The sequence below is a fragment of the Leguminivora glycinivorella genome, chromosome 2 (genome assembly GCF_023078275.1).
Source record: "Leguminivora glycinivorella isolate SPB_JAAS2020 chromosome 2, LegGlyc_1.1, whole genome shotgun sequence".
NCBI lineage: Eukaryota > Metazoa > Arthropoda > Insecta > Lepidoptera > Tortricidae > Leguminivora > Leguminivora glycinivorella.
Genome location: NC_062972.1, coordinates 27,492,947 through 27,519,114, shown reverse-complemented (window position 1 = coordinate 27,519,114; position 26,168 = coordinate 27,492,947). Strand labels below are relative to the sequence as shown.

The following is a 26,168-nucleotide window of genomic DNA, read 5'->3' as shown; positions in this document are numbered from 1 at the left end:
TTTTTATTTATAAAAAAAGTAATGTCAATGTAAATCTACGTATTATATTCTGTCAAACAAGTTTGTCAGTAAATAAGAACTAAGAAAACTATAGGTAACCTTTTCTCTAGCACCCTAAAGAAAAGGATGCATATAGTTTTCTTTGTTCTTATTTAACTAATAACTCACTTAACATTAGATAAGTAGATAAGTAGATATTTTATTCTACTAACTGTAAAACGCGTTCCTGAGCCATGTAGGTAAATCAGGAAATATTGGAAGCGTTAACCGGGATCCATTACACACACTACTACAAACGTATACATACATTATATACGCACACAAACATATATTATCGGCCGACAACTGGCGGGGGTCCGGCATGCCAAAAAATGTCGGAAGCGTCCTGCCGATATCGGCAGTTCCATGGTACCTCGGACAAAAACTGCTGTAGGAGAGTGCCATCGGCATTAAATCCGCAATTTTTGCGTTTTATATCGTTTTTTAGTAATAATGATCTATTAAATACATAAATGAAGACCTGGAAGCGCATAAATCTTACATTTTACATCCTTCCTACATCCGATATCGGATCGGATAATGTGAAAACGGCCAGTTGGTTACAATGATTGGACTAACATTTCAAACGGTTATAATAGGTTCAAATTTGCTTTGAAGGTAGTGAATGTTTCTTTAGAGTTGTTTCAAATTAGTCTTTATGTCTTTATGTAGTATGTACAAGTATATATCATGTAAAGTCAACCAATTGGAACCCTAGGCCACTCTACAACCATGTCAAAATGACAAACAGTAAGAGATTTCTTACAATCTGATTTATAACCTTACTATGACATAGTTCTGCGGTGGCCTAGGGTTCCAATTCCAATTGGTTGACTGTACATGTCGTTGAAATGAACTTTTACTGTAGGTACGAGTAGGTATAATGTTTTACCTGCAATGACAATTTTACGAAATATTTGAAGTAGGTACCTAAGTGGTAGGCATTTTATAAGTACCTACCTACCTTCTGCGGCTATAGAAGACGTCGTTTATATTATTACACATTACGATATTAATTCGTAAGGTATGTAGGTATGCGTACAATTTATAAACACCTCTATATGTATTATTATGTGAACGGATGATTGTATAATAAGTACAATAACAGGGGCTGAGAAATTGAGATAGTCAAAACTATCTGCACTTATCTTATTCCTAAGCAATATATTACCTAGGTACTTAGGCAAAGGTACAGTCACTGACAATAACATCGCACAAAAAGAAGGCCGCAAAAATATCTGTCATAATCTTAGTTCTAGAGCCTAGAGGTTTCCAGATATTTATTCAGTCTTCTTTTTTAACCCCCGACGCAAAAACGACGGGGTGTTATTAGTTTGTCGTGTCTGTCTGTCTGTCTGTCTGTCTGTCTGTCTGTCTGTCTGTGTATGTAAAAAAAAAAAAAAAAAACCGGCCAAGAACAGTGGCGGAGGGCGTAGTTTTTCAACTCAAAAATTCCTGAACCTATCAAGTTCAAAACAATTTTCCTAGAAAGTCTTTATAAAGTTCTACTTTTGTGATTTTTTTCATATTTTTAAACATATGGTTCAAAAGTTGGGGGACGCACCCCTTTAGGAGCGATTATTTCCGAAAATATTAATATTATCAAAAAACGATCTTAGTAAACCCTTATTCATTTTTAAATACCTATCCAACAATATATCACACGTTGGAATGAAAAAAATATCAGCCCCCACTTTACATGTAAAATAAAACATTTTTTTCCAATTTTTCTTTGTTGGCGTGATTGATATACATATTTGTGCCAAATTTCAAACGGTTACTGAGATTATAGTGACGGACGGACGGACGGACGGACGGACGGACGGACGGACAGACAGACATGGCGAAACTATAAGGGTTCCTAGTTGACTACGGAACCCTAAAAAAAACTTTATTCCCAGAAAAGTAAATTACATAGTGCAGCGGGGGTCCCCGCACTAGGCTTTGCCTGTATCGCGGGGTACCAGTTACAATTAAATAACAGAAATAAAATCCAGTTTTTGGTTTAAGAAACTTAAAACTAACAATAACAATCATGAAATATTGCCATGACATTAGAAAAGATACACAAGAAAAACACTAGGACTAACATACATGGTTCAAAATAGCTTCTGTCTCGGCATAATTTAGGGAACTTAAGTAATTAAATATGATTTTTTTCTGATGTGTCCGACTGTGGCATCGTAGCTCCCGAACGAATGAACCGATTTAGTTTTTTTTATTTTTTGTTTGAAAGATGAGTTAGTCGACTTAGTCGGGAGTGTTCTTAGCCATGTTTCATGAAAATCGGTCCACATTGTCGGGGGTTTTTTCAAAATTTTAATGTGCAAAGTTCTTGCCGGTGACTGTAAGTAGGTATTAGGCTCAGAATTCTTGACCTCCTCGCCCACTTAGCTACTTGTTAACTTGGTATGAGGTTAAAAAACCTTGCTACATAACTATAAAACCATAAACAGTCAAACACTGTGATGTTTATTTATATGAATAAACTTAGATAAAGAAGCGGTTAAAGTGCTATTGTAAAAGCAATTTTTAAGCACCTAATATGATGCTCCGATATATGTGTAAAATGATAACTTATAACTACTTTAGTTTTACCTATTTTACTAACTCATTTCTATTAAGTTCAATCGATAAAGTTGCATTTTACATATACATATATCTAATGAAATTATCAAACAAAATTGCATGGTAAGCATAAAAGATAAGCTACCTACGTCAAATGAGCCAATCACGCAAGGTAGTGGTGTTATAACCTATTAACTATGGCTAGACTGCTAGACATTTATAAGGGCGGGCAGATGCTGATTAGGCAAGCATTTCTTTATATTTTAACCTACGAAAATATTTATTTTATTACTTACTTACAATCTGCTCTTAATATCGTACAGTTTCATCCACGGTTTCCGAAACCTGAAATAAATGAACATGATTTTGTTATAAATAAAACTAGCGACCCGCCCCGGCTTCGCACGGGTACTATACCTACATGTAAACCTTCCTCTAGAATCACTCTATCTATTAAAAAAAACCGCATCAAAATCCGTTGCGTAGTTTTAAAGATTTAAGCATACATAGGGACATAGGGACAGAGAAAGCGACTTTGTTTTATACTATGTAGTGAGTAGTGATATGAACCAATTGATTACCTGCTCGAATAGGCACGCAATAGGAGGACAAAAACAAAACAATAACGAGTCTAGCGACAAGCGAGCGGTCGTGCGATAAATGTTTGGTTAGAGCGCGCGAAGGCCGGGTCGGCCTAACTCAAGTCTAGGGTTGCCTATTAATAAAGAAAATGAAATCTGTGTCGACTATAGGTATCGGCTTGGTTCGACTTAAAACATACGCCATTTTTTCTAGAAAACAATCTAACTAGATAAATTCAAAACAATCACAACGGAGAGAGTGGTAACTAGCTAGCAAACATCACGTTTTAGCAGGTTATCTTATTCCTTGCTAAGTATATGGATAATATGGATATAAATACTTTTACGTCGGTGTTCTGCAATCTTAAGCCCGTGTAGCTTTAGCTCATAATATTTTCCACAATAATATTGCTCATATTTTACACGAAGTACCTACTTTCTTTTTAAATTTATAGACTTAGTTTTGAAATAAAAATAAAATTTGAGTTTTTTGGTGAGAAACTTGTGAAGACAAACCGGCTATTCTTGTTATACTTATATAAGTGTTATTATTATTTTAGTATTACTTACTTTATACTTAGAGTTTATAGGATATGCAGTATTGCCTATCGTCGTTTACGACTTTTTAGGGTTCCGTAGCCAAAATGGCAAAAACGGAACCCTTATAGTTTCGTCATGTCCGTCTGTCCGTCTGTCCGTCTGTCCGTCTGTCCGTCTGTCACAGCCGATTTACTCGGAAACTATAAGTACTACAGTGATGAAATTTGATGGGAATATGTGTTGTATGAACCGCTACAAAATTATGACACTAAATAGTAAAAAAAAAGAATTGGGGGTGGGGCCCCCATACATGTAACTGAGGGATGAAAATTTTTTTTCGATGTACATACCCGTGTGGGGTATCAATGGAAAGGTCTTTTAAAATGATATAAAGTTTTCTAAAAAACATTTTTCTTAAAGTGAACGGTTTTTGAGATATCAGCTCTCAAAGTCGTAAAAAGTATGTCCCCCCCCCCTCTATTTTTATAACTACGGGGTATAAAATTCTAAAAAAAATAGAGGTGATGCATGCTAATTAACTCTTTCAACGATTTTTGGTTTGATCAAAGTATCTCTTATAGTTTTTGAGATAGGTTGATTTAACTGTAATTTTGGTTTGCTGCTACGGAACCCTTTGTGCGCGAGCCCGACTCGCACTTGGCCGGTTTTTTCAAAATAATCTTCACATAATTAGTTATCAATATCATACAAGTCCTACAACTTTTTATCCGACGCAACTTATGATTGACTGACAACCCTAGTTCGATTCGACATGTCAATGACACAGTTTTGGCGAACAATGCTGCAAGTGCAATGACAGTGCTGCGCATTCCTGTCCGTGGCTACAGAAAATCCCTGCATATATATCACCTGGAGATAAAATAACATGACTTTATAAAATAAATAAAAAAAAAAAATAAAAAAAAAATAAAAAAAAAATGCATTTATTTCAGACAAACAAGGTCCATATTTTGTTAGTATAACTTAACTTTTATATCAAGAAAGATATTATTATGTATAAAACATTAGTTACCTTTAAAACTAAAATAAACATATGAAATAAATGTTACTTGTGTCATAGTGTAAGTAATAATTATAGCTATGCCAATATCGTATTTATCTATTTATGAAAGAGCGACATATTTTCTGATGAATGGGCTGGGCTTACTCAGGGTCACATACCTACCTACTAGCCGAGGCGAAGACGTGGCCTATGAACGTGGAACGAGCTCGCCCACGAGGTGCCTGTCCACAATGTCCACCCTTGATAAACTTTTTATAAAAAGTTTGACTTTTTTATGTTGCATGCCAACAATAATATTCTTCACACAAAATTGATGTGAATAACGAATCCAACAACGATTTTATCATGAAGTATCCAGGTAAATAGCATGTTCAAAGTATAGCGAAATAAATTATGCTAATACAATTGAATAAAATACCTACTGGTGACGCCAAAAATGCTTCCCACGTTCAAAATCTTTATGTGTGAATTAGCTTAAATGATGTGTCCATGTTCGTTAGCACCATAAACACTGCAAGTATATACTATAAATATAGAGAAATAATAAAAACGATGGGCCATCTTTGACGCCGGTACCTTAGGTAATCAATGGAATACCTATAAGCTTGTAACAATATGATAATATTTGATAGACGCAATACCTGTCGTTCCAGTTTTGTGACCCATATTTAAACTGGACAAACAAGATTACGATTAATAATTAATATCAACGCAATGTCTTCTTACGTAACTAAATACTTAATCAAAAGTGAAATTTCTCAACTTCAAGTTTGAATTAATTTAACGCGATACTGAAGTTATTAATTTTAAGCTTAGTTACCGATTTTATTATTTAATTTGGTAAACCATTTTATCATTATGCAACTTAACAAAATAGGAAATCTAAGTGCTTAATATACGTATTCCTTATGACGAAGGTTTTCCATAGAAAATAAGTGTCCATTTTGTAGCTTTGAGTGGAAATCATTTCTTCTGAAATATTCCTATACTGTAGTAAGTGCGTCATTTTCAAGGTGTGATGACCATGACGGTAGACGGAACACACGAACACACGAAATGTTGGGAGCCCCTAGGCACAGTATAATAAAGAATACCATCGTACTTATCGTAGGTTATTACATTGACGGACAGTTAGATTACATTATTATGGTTTATGGTACTTACAATTATTCAGCAAACCAATCAAATACCGCAATGTACTGAAATTCGCCAAATGAAAATGAGCCCTTACATTACACCCTATGTGCCTACGCCCTACCACACTATAATAAAGCGTACTATCGTACAGTGTGGGCACTCCCGCTCCCCGCTGAAAGTGCCGCCCATCCCTCTCGGCTACCTCACAGTTACTGCCTGTCAAATACGTGAACAGTCGACCTTTCGTATTTCACTCATACAGGCATAGTACGCGTTCACCTACACGAGCTTAGACTGTGTGCTAGGAACGCGCCTCTTTCATATATTTGATCGCCAGTGTGGCCCTACGGTACCTTGTCATGCTATCATTTCTTGGAAGACAACCTCGGTGCGTGCATTACGCAGTACGTAGGTATGTGATGTTCATGGGAAGCGATAGACAATGCAAATGATTGTGAGCCGACTGATGGGTGGTATGAACGTGTCGTGTAGGATGGGGATTGTGAAATGAGTATTCATTTAGTACTAATCATCTGCTTATGACAATGGGATATTCATTAGAGACTGAGTAAACTTTGATGAGAATAATGTCGAATATAATGTACTTCGGGGAGTGCGCTCAAGAGCTACACGAGCTTATTCCACCGTTCCTATTCTACCATCGGACTCTTAAACGCACGGCCGGTTTCCATCCTTACTTGGTAGATATTCCGCAAATTCGCACGAAACGCTTTGCTTCTTCTTTTCTTATGCGCACTGCCAAAGAGTGGAATTCCTTGCCGGCGGCTATATTCCCGAGCTCTACCCGGCAACCTTCAAATCAAGAGTGAACAGGCATCTTCTGGGCGAACTCACTCCATCGTAGGCCACATCTTTGCCTTTGGCTAGTCTATGTCCAAGAGTAAGCCCATTAATAAAAAAAGAGCTGCAAAAGTGGATGGCGAATTTGTTAATGAATTCATTCATAATTTTTCCATGCAATTTCCCAGCTCACTGTACCTACAATAGTAGGTAAGGTACCTCAGGATTCGACCCACTACGACCACTTTTAGTTTGCACTTTTGTATCATCAGTAACGTATCGGACATGTCAGTTACCATATACAACCTGTTTTTATTGAATTCCGTTAACTTTAAGGGAAGGTTTTTTAGATCAAATACAATTAATTTCTCTAAGAAACAAGCATCTTTACTTTTACGGTTATCGAGTTATTACAAATATCTAGATAATTACTGAACATGTGTGTGACAGCCTTTACCAATTCCTAATGTTATTTGTTTTGACATGTGCCTTGACATTAACTTGAATGTAATTCTTAAGGGTCTCTCACACTAATAAATTCATTTATTATGTATGAAAACGATGAAAAAATTTTTCGCGAATTTAACCAAAAGTGATATACAGGATGGTTCCTGATAATGAACCTAGCGACGTGTCGTATATCCCATAGACGCGGAAATATCATAATATAATTAATAGGATCGCTATCGGTACCTACCTAATAATAAAATTATACTTGGTAAAATTTGATATGAAGCTTGAAGTAGGCTAATTGCAGTACATTACATACAATTTATAATCTCACTACACTGGTATTTATAAGAATGTATAAAAGCGAGAACAGTATATAGGTACTTATGTTAAATCTGTTAAAAATTTGTAACACTTGTGTAATAGATAAATCCACCTACACGAAAAAACACTTTTAATAATCTCATAATTTAAGTGGGTCAGCAATTAATTTGTTACTGTATATGTACATGTGACATTCATTCATTTAGTCATTATCTCCACACACGTATGTCGTACACAGAAGGTCACACTAGCGCTAATTTCCCAATAAGTTGAACTACTTACGTACTTTACACATACAACCAGTTAAAAAAGCAAGGTCACTCACAGTCAGCCTAGCCGAAAAGACAACCGTTGACGCTACGTGGCGATTGGAACGTAGTTTGGCTCTGTCACGCTACTATATATATATGTATTTAGAAGAGCGGGGAGAGCTGGCTACGAAACGCTAGCGAAACGTAAACGATTGTGACGTTGGGTATACCCAGGCCGCGAGTAAGTTAGCAGCAGTGTCATAAAAACGTTTTCATCACATTTGCTGTTAAAAGGGCTTATTGCATCTACGTGTACTGATGGACAAAGTACTATTTTATTCCCAAGGGAGTTATGAATTATTATAACTCCCAAGGGAGTTATGGATATAGTTTTAAAATTCGGACCCACCCGTACATTATTTCAGACTAAGGATACTTCAATCAGCCAAGGATTTTTGTTGCCCCACCATAACTTGACTAATTAAGTTATAAAGTCAGGGCATTCAAAAACTGATATCGATTTGCGAATCTTTTTCAAAACAGCATTACCTGAAATATAATATTTTAAAAACCGAAATGCTCGTTTTCAGATATGGTAAGGGTCCGGAGATGGTTCCGCCAGTTTATTTGAATGGTTCGCCTATTCGGGTTGTAGCATCTTTTAAGTACTTAGGTCACTATCTAACGGAGAGCCGTCGCGACGACATGGACATGGAGCGGGAGAGGCGAGCCCTCGCGGTCCGATGTAACATGCTGGCGCGAAGGTTCTCCAAGTGTACCAATGACGTAAAAATTACCTTGTTTAGGGCATTCTGCCAGTGTTTTTATACATGCTCTCTGTGGTGCAACTACACTAAACGTACTTATAACTCGCTTCGGGTTCAGTATAACAATGCGTTCAGAATACTCATGAAATTACCTCGTTGCTGCAGTGCAAAGACCATGTTTGCTGATGCGGGAGTACCTGATTTTTATGCAATCATGCGGTCGCGCATAGCTTCGGTCTGGGCAAACGTTTGGCAAAACCCGCAGCAAAATGATATTCTGGCGCTGTTTACTGTCAACCCGAGCAATCACATTCTAAGGCAGTGGACTACCGTGCACCTGAACGCAAACGGCAAATAACATGTAAGTAGTATATATATTTTTAATTTAATTGTACAGTATTTTATATTCTATTGTATTTTTTTATTGTTTTACAACAACTATGAATGTAATATTCGAAATAAAGAATTTTATTATTATTATTATTATTATTATAAAAATGCTCTAAGTATAAAAAGTGCATTTTATTTATGATTTAGAATTATTTCTGTGTATTTTGCATTTATTTATTAAATTTCATTCGATAAATCGTTATAATTTACAATCTGCCAGAACCTAATGTCACACGAACGAAACGCAGATCCTAGCATTGTCTGTGGTACTAGGAAAAAAAATTGACAATCGTTTTTCACGGACATAAACAAATTCTTTTCTTGTTTGGTTTAATTACATGTTTTTAGACATTGCATTGAATACATATAAGTAATTTACTGTGTGTTTGTTTAAAAAAGTGATTGCCAGCAAAAACTATGGATTCATCGGAGGAATCCGATATTACTGAAGATCCGCTAGTTGCAACGCCGCCGGAATTATTAAACGCGGCCCAAATCCTTCAAGAAAATCTATTTCCAGCTAAATCTAAGGAAAAGTACATCGCGAGTTATGAGAACTTTATGAAATGGAGGGCCGACAAAAACGCCACATCACTTTCAGAAACAATTCTATTGGCATATTTCGGCGAACTTGCCGATAAGTACAAAGCCAGTTCATTATGGGCCATATATTCCATGTTAAAAAGCACTTTGAAAGTGAAAAATAACGTAAATATTGATCAGTATTTAAAACTAAAGGCTTTTTTGAAAAGAAAGAACGAGGGCTACGTCCCGAAAAAGTCGAAAATATGTACTAACAAGTGTAAATATTGAAAACTTTATAAATGAAGCTCCTGACGAGATCTATTTAGCTACAAAGGTAATTTTAATTTGTATAATAGATCATAAAATTTATGTTAGGTGCAAAAAATGTTAAAGGTCAGACAGACAGAACAGATTTTTCTGTGATTGCTGGATGTTTTACACTAATTCATTTTTTTTTACTAATTAATTTATAGCTTGAGTTTATTCTATAACATAGTTTGAATTTACAGCACTATCTTTAAACTATGTTTGGTTTGTTACAGGTTGCACTTATATTTGGAATTACTGGTGCACTAAGGGGCCAAGAACTTTGTGATATCACTGTTGATGACGTTAAAAACCAAGGAGAAATTATACTAGTGAATATTCGAAACACCAAAAATAGGGTCCCAAGATCTTTTGTAATTTCAGGAAACTACTGTACAAGGGTAAAAAAATATCAATCTTTACGATCCCGAAATCAACCAGCAACCGCTTTTTTCAACAATTCAGAAATGGAAAATGTATTGCCCAAGTAATTGGCAAAAATAAACTGGGGAGCATGCCAAAAGAAATTGCCCATTACCTCAATCTACCCGATGCATCCTTGTACACAGGTCACTCTTTTCGCCGCACTTCTGCGACATTACTAGCCGATTCTGGAGTCAATATTGAAACCCTCAAGCGACATGGAGGGTGGAAGTCATCTACTGTTGCAGAGGGCTATATTGATGATTCCATCACTAATAAAATAGATGTTAGCAACAAAATTAAACAATCAATACAGTTAAGTCATAATATAATGCCGGAGCCTGTCAAACCAATAGCATCTACTTCAGCTGCACCTATACAGAATATGCCAGCGCAAGGTCTGAAAATCTCAAACCGTCTAAATATAGTAGTACCAGAGCCTGTAGCACCAATAGCTTCTTGTTCATCTGCCCCTATACAGAATATGCCAGCGCAAGTTAAGCAAGATCCAAGAATTTCAAACCGTCAAAACATAGTACCAAAGCCTGTAACACCAATAGCAACCTGTTCATCTGCTCCCATACAGAAAATTTCAGCAACTGCAAAGCAAGATCAGAGAATCTCAGACAACCAAAATATTATACTGGAACCTGCTCTATCTCAAAACCAGCTCCTATCACAGACAATAGACCTGGATCAAGTACCACCACCGGACCAAGACATAGAACATCAAGCAACACAAAATATAACTAATTCAATTCAAACTTTTAAATACCCAGAAGAAAACATGACTTTTAATTTTTCAAACAACAGTAATTGTACAATTACATTGAATTTTAATAAATAATTTTTTTCCTCATGGTTTTTTTTCGTGTGTTTTTTATGTGATGAAAAACATTGTGTGTAACTCAGGAGGTAAGGATATTATTTACTCGTGTCTATAATTCACTCCAGCCTACGGCTGTCGTGAATTATCCTGACACTCGTAAATAATGACCCCCTTACCTCCCTTGTTGCACAATGTACTATTACCAACTTACAGTTTGCAGTTACACTTAGCGCTAGTGCATGAGATGTCTAAGAAATTTGTATGAGAACCTGTTAGTTCAAGATTAGTTCGCACGCAGAGATAAAGTTGCAAGAATGTATGGTAATTATTGTAAGGGTCATTGGAGACATAACAGTTTAGAGTATGGCTAGAAGACCTTTGTTGTAATTATAATTATAGTGATTAGTTTAAATTGTTGATGATGTTTAGGAAATATCATAGATGGTTAAACACCGGTTGTAGATATTTAACAAAACATTAAGATTTCATCAAAATGGTATAATCGGTGCTATGAATGAACTAGGACCCATAAGGGCCGGATTTTCGTAAGTTTTTGGTTAAGATTGTATCAAAGGGCGAGTTAGATTACCATAGAAAAGACCAATAAAAATACAAAACCGTATTTACTCCACATAGCCACATCCTGGTCTTGTAAATCCACAAATGGGATTATACATACTTAAGTATATGTTTTTGTAGCTTTTGACTATGTTATTATAATACCTTATTCTTTATGGTTTATGAAGTGACTAATAACCACTAGTACCCCGGAAGCCTCCCACGTTCCATTTCGGCAAAAAGCAATGGTGCCGCCATGACAGTCCTATTAGATGTTAGATAATGTTTAAGTAATCCATCATTCTTCTGTTATTATATTGTGTAATTGTCGATTCGTAAGTAACGCATATTGTTTTTGCCACTCTTCGACTTTGATAGTATAATCAAGACATACATCAAACAAAAATTGCATAAGTTTCACTATTGGCTCTAAGAGTTCCAACTCAACTATAATGACCTCATTACGAAACGATTCAGCGGTTCACAAAAAAATTAACAAATCTCTACGGTCAAGAGGATATACGACAAAACAAAAGACATCGCCGCAAATAAAAGACAAGAAAACAAGACAAAAGACATCAACGCGTTTTTATTTCATCAATACAACACTGACAGTTGAATTGTCAATACTATTTTGGGAAATCTGACGTTATACAGGGTGTCCCAGAAGTACCACGCCACAGTACTTACTCGAAAACGGTGAACAATATACTAAGGTCATGTTAGGCTTGTTATACGTTCCTCTTGGGCTCAGCTGCCCTACCTACGGTGTCACCGTGGCGGGGTACTGAGACACCCTGTATTGCTGTAAATTATATAAAGACTACCTTTTGCCCGCGGCTTCGCTCGCGTTAGAAAGAGACAAAAAGTAGCCTTTGTCGCTCTCCATCCCTTCAACTATCCACTTAAAAATCAAGTGAAGTTTTGCCATGAAAGTCGGACAAACAAACAGACATACTTACCCAGTTATAATTAGTATGGATAACATCTGTCGCTAAAACGCCTGTTGTTTCAATGTGTCTCACTCAGAAAATAAATAATAAAATATCACATCACTCACGTTGCCGTCAACTTTTTTATTTAAGATTAGAACATGTTATTTAACTGTCAAATATGGCAGGACTTGTTAATTGCAACCACATCGTAACGTAAAAAAGAACAATGAATAATTTACTCTAATAGTACAACAATGCGTAGAGCGATAGGTCACCACTAGGGTTGCCACTACTACCGTCTACTTATCAAAAGTACTTGTTTCCACCAAACGTTGTATCGTAACGTTCATATTCTTCTTATTGCTCTTGCTTTGAATAGGAATAAAAATATAATTAAAAGTTATAAAAATTGGGTACCTAATCTACAGATATTTAAATTTCTTGTTTGCTCTTCTAACATGCGAAAAATATTACTGGAAAGTATCACCCAAAAAATACAAAAAAAGAAGTTTTGCTAAGTGATAAATTGCGATAAGTTATTTTGACAAAAATGTTTTTGGGGAATGATGGTTTGGGATGTGAAACATTGGAAAAGTTTTTTGGTGCATTAAAGCATAGAGTGACAACCCTAATGTCCGCTATGAAGACGGTTCAAGGCAAGCAAGGTTGCTGCTGCATGCGGTCACCAGTTGCCTGTTATTAATGGGAACTTTATTCTACACTCGATTTCAATGAAAACGGCTCAGTTCCCACAGAATATTGATACATTCTGATCACCTACTATGGGGAAACATGGGTGTTTGCTTAGCTCAATTTATGGTTTCTTATCACGTATGCTCTAGGTAACGCAAATGATTACAGTCTCACTATTTACCTCTTTCTAAATACGGTTGTTAGAAGAAAAGGCAAACTCCAAACTTGTAACTTTTAGCTTCGTCGTATAACAACTCAGCAAACCCTAGCTAGGCAACGTATGCATATCGTAGTATTCGTAGCTATTAGCTCTCTATCGCTATTCTGTAGTGGCGCTCCAGAGCCAGACTGCGTTTGAAAATGAAAAAAATCTTTATTTAGATAATAACATATGCTTAATAATACAATTTGCTGGGACTTCTCTTTAGGCTTACAGCGCCTGTGTTGAGACGACCCGCTCATCCAACGCCTGATTACGAAAGTAGTACAGCATGTATTTAATATATATCTAAGGTACACGTATATATTTAGAACCCTTACCTACAGAATAGGAGAATACAGAAGATGTCAGATTACAGTTAAAGGTGTAAGATACCATATACAAGTGTGCGTATCTTCGCACGCTGTGTGTGTGTGTGTGTGTGTGTGTGTGTGTGTGTGTGTGTGTGTGTGTGTGTGTGTGCGTGTGTGTGTGTATGTGTGTGTAAGTGTGCGTTATCGGTTTAGATAGCCACGTCGTAGCGTCAACGATAGTAACTTCGGCTAGACCGGCTGGTTCTGGTAGCCTGTTTATTCAAAGTTCCTATTTAAATATTACACTCAAAAATCTCGTAATCCGAGATTTGGTTCCGTAAGAACTTCCACTTAGCATCTTATTTAAATTCTTATGTAGATAACGGGGTTTCATTTGCAGAAATGTAACAGTATTTTTACATTGCATGAAATAATAATTCAAATTTCTCAAGAAACCAGTATAAATTAATTTGCATTACTACAATTTTGAACATAGCCATTTGGTCGTGCATTCCACGCAACTTAACAAACCCAATTGAAAACATTTAAAGCCAAAAAAATATATACACCGTGTTTTTTTTGTTTTCCGTTAAATTCGAAATATATCACTTTTAGTTAAATACGCAAAAAAAAATTTTTCATCCTAACATTAGGAATTGGTAAAAAAGTTCAGTAATTATCTTTATTTTTTTAATAACTAAGAGTTAAGAAAAGAAATATTTTTAGATCTAAAGAATCTTCCCTTACAGTTAACGGAATTCAATAAAAACAGGTTGTAGAAATAGCTACCTACCTACCTAAAAAGTAAACTAAGAAAAGATAAGTAAGTACTTTCCTCCTGGACTTTCTGAAATGCTACGTGCTCTCGCGATTTCGTATCGTGTGTTTCCCCCTTTTTATAATTACATTAAAACCAGTCCAGTCGATGTACTGAATCACCTTTATTTAATCCCGATAATCGTTCTTATCTTTCTGCAATAAGATTCACGTATGATCAGTTCGCAATAACCACGAAAGTATTGACAGTAACACGCTTGACTAACCTTACATGGAATCTTATGCCCTTCCAATAAGATATAAGTATAGTCAAACGATGAAATCGCATGGTTACGGACCAGTTCCCAGTGAAGAGTCGATAACTCGATAAACGCCTCTCTTTCTAGCTTACACCTGATTTTCCCAGTGCAAGCAGACCGCTTGCTGGGTTTTACCCATGCGTGACTTTTAATAAGTCGAAAAAGTTCCACATGGCAAGTCGATAATCACCTCTCTTTCTATCTTTCGCCTGGTTTACCCAGTGCAAGCAGGCCACATGCTGGGTTTTACCCATCCGTGACTATTAATAAGTCGAAAAAAGTCGCGCGTACATCAGTCATGTGCAGAGATCCGGCCTTTTGGAATGAAATAGGATTTGTTTACGATTTTATCTTGTTTTCCTTCTTTTTGAAAACTTCAATTGGAGTTTTATTATTGTTTTGATAGACGGTGATATTGTTTTGGATGAAGTTACCTGTGCAGGTGTGTGTTAATGTGCTACCAAAATAATACCTTAAAAATGATGTGGTCCAACTGGTTCAAAATGTGTCTGCTCCTAATGCCTCTGAATTTTTGCAAAGATTTCGATATCACGTCGATCATTTATTGTAAATCCATGCTATGATTTTGTAGCGATTTCACTAGTAAAAGTGAGCATTAAGTTAAATTCACTAGACAAACAATTATCTTTACACTCTTCAAAATAACAATACGTAACTCCTCAGATCATTGAATATTCGCATTTGCATGAGTTATTCTTATCACATAATCAATAAGGCTCATTTCCCGTTGCGCTTGAAAACATCGACTTTCTACGGTTATCCAACGCATAGTTCTGTATTCTAACCGTGTCGCTAACAAGTGCCAAACATTACAGTCAGTCTTTAGCAAAGAATACAATTCTTCGTCTGTAGTCGATTTTCGATCAACTCATCGAAAATCGAAATTTCTTGTACCTAAATATTCACTTAAATATATAAGAGCAGTAGAGCCTTAGAGAGAAATTTGCAGTTTACGGCCCAGAGTCAAAATATCAAGCGAGGTTTCAACTGCCGAGAAATTGTGCCCATCTATTTTCATTCGTCGTTTTTATCTGTGAAAGGCAAGAATAGTGGACAAATACCCATAATTTTGTAGGTTTGACGACCGGTCTGGCTCAGTCGGTAGTGACCGTGCCTACTAAGCCGGGGTCCTGGGTTCGATCGAATCCCGGTAAGGGCATTTATCTGTGTGATGAGCACAGATACTTGTTCCTGAGTCATGGATGTTTTCTATGTATATAAGTATGTATTTATCTATATAAGTAAGTATATCGTCGCCTAGCACCCATAGTACAAGCTTTGCTTAGTTTGGGGCTAGGTTGATATGTGTAAGGTGTCCCCCAATATTTATTTATTTTTAACCGACTTCAAAAAAGGAGGAGGTTCTCAATTCGACTGAATGTTTTTTTTTTTCACTATAAAACTAGGCACTGGATCGGGTTTTGGTCCACGTACTATTGAATCAGAAATTAGATATTTTTGATTTTCGAAACCAGATGAAACTGTTGTTTTTCCGCGTGCGTCTGATGTACTCGTATACATCAATACAGTAATACTTGTTATAAGAATACCTAATATTATTTTCCTGGTACACCAAAGGACTTTATGTTTTTACTTTAAATTCTCATTCGTTTACTGTACAAGTCTACAATAAGTTGTGTTTAACGTAGGTACTATTGTATATTCTGTTTCTGTGGTTCAAAGACGCAACGTCGACAAGAAAGCGTACTAGTGTTAACACTACATGGAAACTATTGAAAGTGACCATAACATAAATTATGGAGTCTCTGTAATTGTTTAATGAATGACCAAACTTTCACCGCCATCCATGGAGTCGCTCCGGTGACGAATTTATCGTGTGTAGGTACAGGTACACGTACATTGAGCTACAAAAGTGCATGGAAAATTTATAAATGTTTATTAATATTATAAAATTTAGAAATTTAAAAATTTCTGCAATTCATACAATTTTTCAGCTCACTGTATCTACCCTACACACAAACACAAACAATATTTTTAAAGATAATCTGACTAATGTTAATTGGATCTTAACACGAAATAAAACAGTTTGTATCGCGAATAATGCATTTGTATTTCTGTCGCTAATCGCTATCGACAGAGCGATAAAAAACTTGGATTAGATTTCAACATAAGCAGACAAACTTAAAACTATTGACATACGAAATTATACAATTATAAATACCTAAATTAGAGGCAGCCCGAACACACTGTTTTTACAACAGTAATAAACCATAAGCTTAAAATATAATTAAATAAATGTAATTTCAGAGGTACATGACCATTAAAATGTACATGACAGTGAAAAACAAAGGCATATAATTAACCGGGCAACTAAAATATTAAACGGGAAGTTATGTCGGGCATACAATAATATAATTTGGCTGTGTTTTAATATTGTGGCGACAAAAAAAATACATGAGCCTCAAATACTAAGCACCATTATTATTGAAAAAACGGCAGCAAATTTCAAGCGACAAAAATATTGCTGAGGAACATTAAATAATACTTTGGCGACTAAAATAATAATTGGCACCTAGTATTGTAAAGCGTAAGATTTTTAATATTTGTAGTCATATAGATGTTAGCACCTAAATAATTATACTTAGCTCATCGTTTAAAGTAGTATTTAAATGGCGGAGGCCACTAAAAAAAAATATTGGGAAGTAGGTTTTTTTTAAACACATATAAAATCTGTTTTTTTATCACGCAGAAACATCTGCGAGCGATATTACATATTGCGCAGTTGGTAAGCGCGATGGCCCCGGCAAGGCCAAAGGTCGCAGGTTCGAGTCCTGCCGGAGGTGTGAATTTTTCCATTTTTCCTTTAATTTAAAAATACATATAAAATCGTTTCTTCATGGAAACGTTGGTCTCATCGGAAGATCAGCGCTGGAAGTCACCAGCAACGCAACACGCTGAGGTGATACCATTTCGTGGCACTTCATTCCTTTCTGTCGTGTTGTTAATACGTGTAATTTGTCTTGCCTGTGTTCACGAATAAATGTTTATTCTATTCATTGTATTTGAGACCCGTAAACCACGGGTAGTATTTAAATATTTCACATCTTATTTTCGAGCGAGTTGCAAGCGAGGGAACGCGTACCAAATCATTTTATAATAAGTACACAGCAAAAAGAAGTGTATAAGCTTCTAATGGGTCGGTAACGCGCATGTGACACCCCTTGAGTTGCAGTCGTCCATAGGTTACGTTGACCGTTTTCCATCAGGCGGATCGTATGCTTGTTTGCCACCGACGTGGTATTCAAAAAAATTACCATGACAATCGTATAGAGCAGAATTATTTTCTGCTAGCAGAAAAGTGGGTTAGGGTTAGGTTATTTTTTTTGTAGAATATAAGTCCTACCAAATTTGCTATGTCATATTCTCAGGTACTTTGTATGAACAAAACAACGATAGCAAAAGGAAATGAAATACAGTCCCAGAGGCACCGTTAGGTACGACGACGAGCGAAGCGAGGAGGAGTGTTAGGTATCTTGCATCCCCAACACACATGACTCGCTATCCAAACAGAAATAGTAAGAAAATGGACAACTTTTTACCGCCTAAATATTATGCAATCAAAAATCTACGGAAGTACTCTTAATCTAGAAGATTATTTTGCTCTTTAACATTATGCCAGCATAAGATTCGATATTATAAAATCTGCGGAACGATTTATGCCAAAGCATATTATGATTAAGGTTTTCCTGCCAAAAAAAAATAATCTTTCAGAGTGATGTTAAGACTGCGTAAGACCAGCCTTAGATTCGATAGAGTAAACGTCATGAAAAGTTAAATTAATTGTATGGACGAAGTTGCCTGCACTCCCAAACACCTAATTTCTTACCCATATAATATTTTGTCGACCGTTATATTTTATAAGAATCCTTTTTTTTTATTAAATTGACAGCTCAGGTGATGAGTGCCGATGTATAAATTTTAAATGTAGTTTTTATATTAATTTGCTATATAAATATTTTTTTTTTAATATTTTTTTATTTTTATTTATTCTTATTTGCCAAGAGTGGCACTGAAGCTTTAGTAGTTTCATGTGTTCTGCCTACCCCTTTATGGGATACAGGCGTGATTGTATGTATGTATGTATGTAAATATTTTAAAAGAACTGTATATTTTATATTAATAGACAGCCGTTTTCCTATTAAACTGTATCTCTTAAATTGTTTCCAATATAATAATTCAGTTGCCAGATAAATAGTTGGTACTCGCGTCTGAATAAACAGTAGCCATAATGACATTAAAATGCTACCTCATATTTAAATATTTTGAGGCCCCATTTTAGTCGCCAAACTATTATTTTTGATACCCATTTCTATGGTTATTTAGTCGCCCGGTTAAATACGTGGCAAAAACAAAAGGCGCGCGACGCGACGCCGACGTGCCCATTTTTTTTTCTCGGCGGCCAGAGCGCGCGGCGACTTCAACATGCAGGTTTGTCATGATACGTAGGTAGTCAGTAAACACAGGAACCAGACATAGAACCTGCGTATTTTCCTCTGTACACTCATTTGTACGAGACGACTGAATCATTTTTACTAATGTGCGTAAAACAGTCACGGTCGGTCTACCGCGAGACTACAATGAATCACCTGTCTCGTGCGTTCACCCGGTGATAATAGGAAGTACTAGTAAATATGACTTTTATTATATTCAATTATATTGCGGTTGGGAAATCCAACCACGTTTCAAAATAAGAACTTAAGTGACGAGTTGACGACACAGTTCTTCTCCTCTGAATCTGAAGTAGTTATATTATATGATTTTACACGTCATAGGCAGCGTCCCCACTTAGGCGTCGCCATAGACTCATATATACGATCGACAGAAAACTCAAAATTTTATCCCTCCTATTTTTATCTTTGTATTTCAATCTGTATTGTCTGTAACCTCTTCTCGGCTAAACCGATGAACCAATTCAAATCAAGCTGCTGCTTCAGCTATCCTCCAGTGCATCGCGAAGGCATCGTTCGAAGAAAAACTGCTTATACTGTTTTATATATCTCTGTAATTTACTTGACATTGGCAAAGTGCCTGGTAGCAGAAAGCCATTATTAAACGAATAAAAAAATCAAATCAAACTTTGCATGATGAATATGATGACATTTTGGGGTCCAGAGAAAGGATAGGATGATTTTTACGAATGATCACATAACGATTCACAGGCAGATGCTAAAATTATACAAATTAAACCATTATGACGTCATATAAAGGACCAAATAAAAATTAATGACACTTTATAAAACTTATCGGGCTCGGGTATTGTGTAGCAAGTGGGTTGAACAAGTGGGTGAGTCTTATACTCTAAAATATATGATGCAGGAAAATCTTGGGGATTTCCCCGTTAAGTATAGTAAACTTGTCTTGGGTGAATTCTAATTAGATACCTGACTGGAATTAATAGTATGGACACAGATTAATAATAACTATAATAAGTTACTAAGTATGGATATATACAACTTTATGACCGATTTAATAGAGCTTTGCCATGAAAGTGTACCTAATTCCGACGTTCAAAAAGTCACATTCGCTGAACAGGGTGGCTAGCCGAATGGCACAATCGCTCACGAAACGCTCACGAAACGAAGCGCTAGTAGTATCTATCTCTATCGCGCTTGCGTATTGGCGCGACAGAGCCAGCGGCGTATCGCTTTCGTTTGGCGTCGGAGAAATGCCATTCGGCTACGGGGCCTGGGTGGCTAGCCGAATGGCACAATCGCTCACGAAACGCTCACGAAACGAAGCGCTAGTAGATGTCTATCTCTATCGCGCTTGCGTATTGGCGCGACAGAGCCAGCGGCGTATCGCTTTCGTTTGGCGTCGGAGAAATGCCATTCGGCTACGGGGCCTGTAGTTATAGTTGAGTACCGGCCCGATTCAAACTTTAATATAAGTGTAATTTTACATCGAGGTACGCTACTAGATACGAGTATGCTGCCAGTGTCATTTACTACTACATTAAAGGCATTGTTCGAATACAGTGTGACAATTTTTTTGTCTTACCGAGTTTGTGCAAATCTGCGCGCTCCGAACAAAGCACAGTATTTTTTTTAGCTGGTTTCCAAAACATTTTTTATATCTATAAAGGTTCGCAGGATTTTCAGCTCGAAGTCTCTTCGGCTGATATGAGTTATAAGATTTTAAGAATGTTAGTTTTTCGGTTGTGCTGTTTTATGACATGATATCTTTTTTTCTTCTTAGGAAGTCTCGTCTAAACATCTTGCTTGCATCTTACAAACTTATCTTCAACCGCTGCTATAATACCCTGACCTACTACAATACGCCATGACTATTACACAACCCCACACAATAGCAAACGACGACAAATGACAGCAATAAAAACGCGATGACGAACAAGTGCGTGCTCAATTGTATTATCGACTATTCTTCGTCTATCGCAACAGTAATTTTACTATTACGGTAATTAATTAATTGTTTTTTCTTTGTTTTTATTATTAGTTCTTCATTTGTTTATGAATTTGAATAAATATAGGGAAGATTGAAGCGCAGTGGTCTAACTGGGACTATTTCATCCAGCTATGCCTACTTTGACGACCGGTCTGGCTCAGTCGGTAGTGACCACCCTGCCTGCTAAGCCTCGGTCCTGGGTTCGAATGCCGGTGATTTGTGTGATGAGCACAGATTCCTGAGTCATGGATGTTTTCTAAGTATATAAGTATATTTATCTATTTAAGTATGCATGCATATCGTCGTTTAGCACCCATAGTACAAGCTTTGCTTAGTTTGGGGCTAAGTTGACTGTGTAAGATGTCCCCAATATTTATTTATTTATTTACTTCTTAAAACTGAAGCGGTAATGAAGATACCTTAGAAGAAAATTGCAGCCAAAGTTACAATTTTGTTAAACACATTCGAAAACTTCTTGTTTGTGGTAACTACAATGGCACCGATTCGTTGTAACGGGTGTACCCTTGTTTCGCCGACAAACTTTTCATCGAATATCATTTCATCGACAACAAATCATCGAAAGTTTAGTTCGAGTAAAATTGTTTCGAGTAATTTTGTTTCAACTACTATTTATTTGAAATTTTATTAGTTGTTATAAATACTATTCAACTAATATTTCTTCATCGCTGATTCATTTCAAAGTACTTCAAATAGCAGAACTACAAAACATCGCAATTCATTTATTCGACGTATTTTTACAAAACTTTTTCATTTGTCGTACCACACATTTATAGATGTTTCTATTCTAGGAAACTTCAAATTGTCGATTTTATCGTGACACATCACATACGTCCATAATTATACTATGAACATTGTTGGCGATGCGTACTCTTATACCTGTGGCTAGTTATAGTTTAGTAGTTTTACTTAAATAAAACACTGCCATGTGAAATTAGATTTTAATTCCTTAGACTTAAGGTCGAATATTGTTTGTAGCATAAGCCATGCAATTCGTTGCTATGCGCCGTCGGGCAGTCCGCTGCCGGCCGCGAGCCTGTTAACGTACGCTCTCGTGACATTTTCTGTAACTTTGTGTGTTTTCCGAAATACAATCTTCATAATTGAACCTCGGACTTCTTCTTCATGAACCCTACCACTAACATAGTGGTCTTCGAGCCGGATCCATGCAACGCACTCCAATCAAGATCGAAACACGTCGGTCTAAAGCGCGCCGTTTAGAACTAGAAAAGAGGGTTCTAGAAGATCAACAGAAGATGTCCCAAAAGGACGAGAAGAGTGAAGCACCTCATGGTCAGAGTTCTACAGCCAGGTTGGAGGAATTTGAGCCAGTTTTAAGTATCCCGAGAGATTTGGTTAACACAAAACCAATTGAGGGTAGTGTGAAATCTGAACCAACCGCCGCAGGATTCCTCAAGAAAACGCTTCCTCCTTCTGCTTCGTACGTGAGCAAAGCTTCTAGCAGTAAGGGCTCAAGGATGTCATCGGCTTCTAGAACGGCTAAGAAGAAGCAACTTTTATTAGAAGCCGCAAAACAAAAAGCTGCCATACAGATGGAGATCATCGATAAGACTCTGGACGCTCAATTAGCAGAGCTGGACGACGAGGATCAAGAGTACGGTTCACATATAAGTCGAAGGAGTTATTCTCGGAGTCACGTCGCTGATTGGGTGGAAAATCAGAGCAACTTGGAACCGCAAGAGGATCAGCAGCAAGCCCCCGAGTATGGATTAAATACGGGTGAGTTGCATCAGCATGCGCCACGTCCTCCGCCCGAGCTCGGCCCAGCGTCCCGAGCCGCCGCGCCCGCACCAGCCCCGGCGCTCGGCCCGGCCGCCCCGCTGCCGCCGCCGCCGCCGCTCGACGGTACCGTTATGGCGCTCCAGAGTGCGATCCAAGTTATGGCCGATGCTGTGAAGAACATCTCCACTGCTAATACACCGAATACCAGCCTGCTCAGTCGACTCAGCACGCCGAAAGATCTCCCCGAGTTCTCCGGCGATTATTTAGAGTGGTTGCAGTTTAAGCAAGCGTATTACGAGTCTACTGAGATATGCAAATTCACCGATAAGGAGAACCTTTGGAGGCTCAGAAAATGTCTGCGCGGAGCCGCTAAGGATGCAGTCAACGCTTTGTTCATAAGTGCCACGTCACCTGAGAAAGTCATGTCGGCGTTGGAACTACGTTATGGTAACTCTGAGTGCATCATTTCCCGCGTTTTGTATGACATTAAAAAGCTCCCACCGCTGCACCAAGACTACCACAGGGATATTATTACGTTCGCGTTAAAAGTGCAGAACTACGTGGAAGCAGTACGAGCAGTCGGTCAAGAGGAGCACTTGCAGGGAGTAAACATCGTTTCTATTATTTTGTCTAAGCTGCCGACCGTACTAGTATCGAAGTGGTCAGATTACAGCTTCAATTTAATCAAAGATGGTAAAAAACCTAGATTGGTCATTATGTCTGACTTCCTTAATGAAGAGGCGGTCAAGATATCAACTACTGCAAGTACCTATATTGCCACAAAAGGTGAGAGTTACAAACATAAAACCTCAGACACAAACAACGCACGTAATCATACAATATTAGTGCATGGCGAAGGAACTGATAAGAAATGCATTTTTTGCCGAACATCTGTTCACATGATAACCGATTGTAAACAGTTTAAGCGAGCGCTGCGCAAGACCAGATGGCAATTCGTTAGAAAAAACGGCCTATGTTATAAATGCCTAATATCCACACATGAACGTGAATCGTGCCGTGCGCCCGCTTGCGATAAGGACGATTGTGGCGAAGCACATCATCGACTGCTGCACTACACGGTAAACAAGAACGAGGTACCGCTCGCGTCATCATCATCATCGGCACCCCCTTCGAGTTCTACCACCAGTGCGTCAGCGCAGCAAGACCACGAATCTAAATCCGTTTCTGAGACTTTGGCCCATATTAAAACGGGTGATAAAAGGGTCTTGCTGAAAGTAGTGCCTATTAGTGTTCACGGACCAAACGGCGTATTTTCTACTACGGCTTTGTTGGACGATGGTTCTTCGATCAGTTTAATAAGTTCGAAATTAGCGCGACGCGCGGGTTTAAGTGGACGTACTAGCATGTTTAGCACACACGGTGCATTTGTAGGCAGTGAATTAGTGCGTAGATCGGCCATTGTGAATGTGAACATTACGGCTATAGACAATAAGGTGCATAATTTAAGGGTTCGTAGTGTCGATGATTTAAGTGTACCTGTGCAAACTTTATCGATTTTAAATTCTGTTAACTATTCTCACTTGCAAGATATTAAGGATAAATTATGTACTTCCGATTCAAAACCTGAGATGTTAATTGGTCAAGATAACTATCATTTAATATTGCCTCGTATAGTTAGGGAGGGTAAAAAGAACGAGGGTTACGCTAGCCTCACTCCCCTGGGTTGGTGCGCTCATGGGAAGATGTACGTGCCGCAGGGCGGCCGCCCGCCCAAGCAGGTCGAGTCTAACCTTTTTATTTCAGAGTCAGAGGACATGACGGATGAGCAGGAGGGCCTCGGGCTGCTGAGGCAGATCCACGAGGAGGTCCGGCTGTCGTTCAAGGTGGACGCGACGGGCGTGTCGTGCTCGCCGCGGCAGAACGCGGAGGAGGCGCGCGCGGTGGCGCTGCTGCAGCGCTCCGCGGAGCTGCGCGCCGGCCGCTGGCACGTCGGCCTGCCGTGGAAGGAGGACCACCCCGCCATGCCTGACTCGTATCCTAGCGCTCTCAAGAGGATGAAAGGTATCGAAAGAAAGATGACCAAGGACGCCGGTTTTGCTGATAGGTATCGGGAGCGCGTGAATCATTTACTGGAAAATGATTACGCATCTGAACTGTCAGATACTCAGGTGAGACCTAAAACATGGTATCTCGCTCATTTTGGCGTAGATAATGTCAATAAAAAGCGCCTGCGCTTGGTCTTCGACTCGGCAAATAAGGTAAATGGTTTATGTTTAAATAATTTCTTATTAACAGGTCCCGATATGTTGTCATCACTATTTGGTATTATGTTACGCTTTAGGGAAAATAAAATTGGAGTAACAGGTGACATCAAAGATATGTTTTTAAGAATCAAAATTCGAGCCGAAGACCAACACGCTTTAAGGTTCCTGTGGAGAGACAGACCCACTGAGGAGCTAAAAACGTATGTAATGACGTCACTTCCCTTTGGGGCTAATTGTAGTCCATTTATCAGTCAGTTCGTTAAGAGGGCATTCAACGAAAACGTCGTAATAATGTAAAATTGATAGTTTTAGTCGGCAAAATGCTACACTTTCCGTCATCTAAAAGACTTATTAAGTTCAGGATTCGATTAGGACATCTTCTTAACTTACATGATGTGAGACTGGATTTTTAAAAACTAACTCACTTAATTAATTATGATTTTTTTTCTGGTGCATGTTTAGGAAAACCCGCGAAAAGTGCTGACTTAGTCCGTCTAATTTGTAAAATTTGGATAGTTTTGAATGCTTCAAGTGGTAAATTTGTATTATGTATATCCTGTACTACAATCATCTGAGACTACTTCTTTGTTATAAGGCTTTAGAATAGAGTAAATGAGGATATGATGAATCCAATTTGTTTCAGAAATCACCTCAGAATAAGTGTCAATTTCTTCGAAAACTTACGTGTTTTTGAAGTAGTTTTAATATAAAAATAATCTGCAACGCTTACTCAAACAGATTTTATGCAAAAGTATTCTATTAATTGCAATTTAATATTTTTGACGATTTTTTAAAAATGCCTCCTTATTACCGGTTACGCGCGCTTGCGATGTCAGTACCGCGGCAGAGCTTGTAGAGGCAGGACGTATGTTAGTCCGCTCCGCACGCGGCTCGACGATCGCGAAGTTATTTTGTCATTGTGTGCGGCACCCGCCGTGTCCAAAACCGCACTTGTGTGCGTGTTTGGCTGTACTGTTGCATGTATACTGCGACCGAAAACTTTGATCC

The 26,168-nt window shown here is 37.7% G+C and overlaps 1 protein-coding gene across 2 annotated transcripts in view; it reads left to right on the top strand.

The window, feature by feature from the left end:
- LOC125242400 (putative ferric-chelate reductase 1 homolog) overlaps positions 1-26,168 on the top strand; it is a 55,553-nt gene that overhangs the window by 775 nt on the left and 28,610 nt on the right. The window contains exon 1 of one of the 2 annotated variants that reach the window (XM_048151203.1): positions 19,379-19,397. The exons of the other annotated variant lie outside the window; for it this stretch is intronic. The gene's annotated coding sequence lies outside the window, so the exon portion shown is untranslated. Of the gene's footprint in view, positions 1-19,378; positions 19,398-26,168 lie in introns of those variants that run through there. 2 annotated transcript variants of the gene reach the window in all.